This window comes from Portunus trituberculatus, chromosome 18 (genome assembly GCF_017591435.1).
Source record: "Portunus trituberculatus isolate SZX2019 chromosome 18, ASM1759143v1, whole genome shotgun sequence".
Classification (NCBI taxonomy): Eukaryota; Metazoa; Arthropoda; class Malacostraca; order Decapoda; family Portunidae; genus Portunus; species Portunus trituberculatus.
In genome coordinates this window covers 23,953,486-23,955,985 of record NC_059272.1, presented here as the reverse complement: position 1 = coordinate 23,955,985, position 2,500 = coordinate 23,953,486, and the positions used below count along the sequence as shown (strand labels likewise).

Genomic DNA, 2,500 nt, shown 5'->3' with positions numbered 1-2,500 from the left:
GTAACCTCCTCAAAGACGCTTCCCGGACTCTACCTGACGGAACACTAAGGGACACCCGTTGACCTACGAACGCTGGGAACATAAAGCCGCGGCATTGTCACCCGTAACATATAATGAGAAAGTGGCAGGAGTTACGAGAGAGCTTTGATGTGGCAGTGACAGAGATATGAGGCCGCTACAAGAATGCTACGACGCGCCTTCTTCCTCGATATGCTCTAAAGGCCAGCGGGAAGGCAAGGAACAGTGCCAGTGAAAAGGGAAGGAGGAAGGAAGTGCAGGTACACATACAGATCGCGTACCTCTGATGACGACTGGGCTACGATTAGCGAGACAACTCTACCGGTGAGGGAATGAAAGAATGTAAGGTTAGGGTAATTATAAAACACCCATTTTTTCTCTCTCTAAGGGAAGGTTTAAAGGTAAAGATCATAACCAGACTGAAATGTGAAGCCCTATTGTACAGTACTAACCTAACCTAATCTCATCTCACCTCACCTCACCTCACCTCATCTTGCCTCACCTCACCTTACCTATATTTAGTTGGACAAAATAAAGGGAAAGTTAGGATAATTATGACGCAACCTTTCTCTCTCTCTCTCTCTCTCTCTCTCTCAAGGAAGGTAAACGGGAAGAAGATACTCTGAAAGGCGAGGCGTGGTGTAGGGATGGGAGGGAGGGAGGAGGGAGGGAGAATACCGTAAGTGCACGTGAAGGCGAGAGTTCAAAGTCAAGTAGGAGGTCGGGAACTCTATCTGCCTGGCTTAATACACACCGGAAATGGTAATAGGTTAAGTTAGTTAAGTTTGGGGCTCACGTATATTTACAGCATCGCGTGAACGTTAAGCTAAATAGGCTCATGTTCCCTTTAATACACTGCAGCGCCCGCGTGAGGTCTTTCCGCGCCTGCAAAACTACACCCTCCTTCACTGGAATGGCATCGTAGGTCCGCACGTGACAAGTTAAGCGATTGTAGTAAAATTTATACGGTTTATTGATACACTTGGCGACCGCGGTGGAGGAGAACTAGCACGGTGGGTGGCGATGTGTACGAGAGAGAGAGAGAGAGAGAGAGAGAGAGAGAGAGAGAGAGAGAGAGAGAGAGCAGTAGAAGATACTCTGGTGTGTTTGCTACGTACTAAGAGAGGAAAGAAGAAAAAAATGTTTGTTTTGATGATAGAGGCGAGATGCTGTCTGGGCAACGGCGTGAGAGGAGGAGGAGGAGGAGGAGGAGGGAGAACCACCGCGGCGCCACCTGACCGTCTCTCATCCAGTCTCGCAGAATGGGAGGCGACGGTGGTATACCCTCTGATCCTGCTCTCTGCTGTGTTTGATTCCTTTGCACCAGACGAATATGAGTTCACTTCACAATACCAGTGAGTTATTCGCTTTCTTTTCTCCTCCCCGCGCTCTGTTGAGAGATTTTATGAGGGAGACAGAATTTACTTGATGTTTCTGTTCTCGCGAGTTGTTTTTCCACCGGCTTCTCGTTGCTTGGGGGTTTATAAAGAGTTAATATATATGTGGACTTACAGAATGTTCAATTAATAGTCTGAGTTTGTTATTCGCGCCAGATTTTTGTGTTCTTGTATAAATTTTGTTTTTGTATAAATTTTGTTCTTGTATAAATTTTGCGCATTTTGTTACTTTATTGTTTGTTGATTTACTTTTTGTTTATTTTGTTTATTTGTACATTTCTGTTTCCATTTATTCATTTCCTTTGTTGTGTTTTTATTTATCAATACTGTGTGTGTGTGTGTGTGTGTGTGTGTGTGTGTGTGTGTGTGTGTGTGTGTGTGTGTGTGTCTGTGTGTGTTGCACTAATTGCTCTCGCTGTTGAGAAATTATTTATCTCTTTTGGGTATGAGGTTGTGATAAAAATCGCAGTAATGAAGCAATTAAGTCGCGGTTGATCCAGCCTCGCTACACCGCTTCCATGAGAACCTCTTAAAAATAATCCAATATTCATATTTAGCAATACTTCCTTTTTACCTTTCTCCATCATCTATCTTGTAATAAAAACCTGACATAAAAGCTCAATATACACATTTGTTTATGCTTTCATCTTTTTTTTATATTTTTTTTACATCACGTTTTGTTTTTGCGTCTTTTCTCTCCCTCAGCACGCGTGGATTGATCCCTTCACTAGGAAAATACCAAAAACATATTTCGTTGCTTGCAGATTTATTGGCATTTCCTTATTAATCTCATTATCCTGGAAAGAAACACAAGGCTCAGATTCTTAACGTTTTCATATCGCTAGTTTATACCAGGTGTATTTGAAATCACTGGTGTTTATCACAGATCTTCTTATGATTTCAATATTGTCTTAACGATTTTACATTGTCAATAGAAAAAAATATCATAACTTGTATAATAACTTAGTAGCCTTTAAAAATAATAAACACTGTGAGAGAAGAAAGTGTTTAAGAATAAGGGACACATACAATAGGTTGGCCACAGACAGACACAGTTCACATGCTTAGTCTCACTCCATCCGAAC

General features: G+C 42.0%; 1 protein-coding gene across 7 annotated transcripts in view; it reads left to right on the top strand.

Moving 5' to 3' along the window:
• The window catches only part of LOC123505428 (discoidin domain-containing receptor 2-like), a 633,236-nt gene that overhangs the window by 349,504 nt on the left and 281,232 nt on the right, over nt 1-2,500 (top strand). The gene's annotated exons all lie outside the window — the stretch shown is intronic.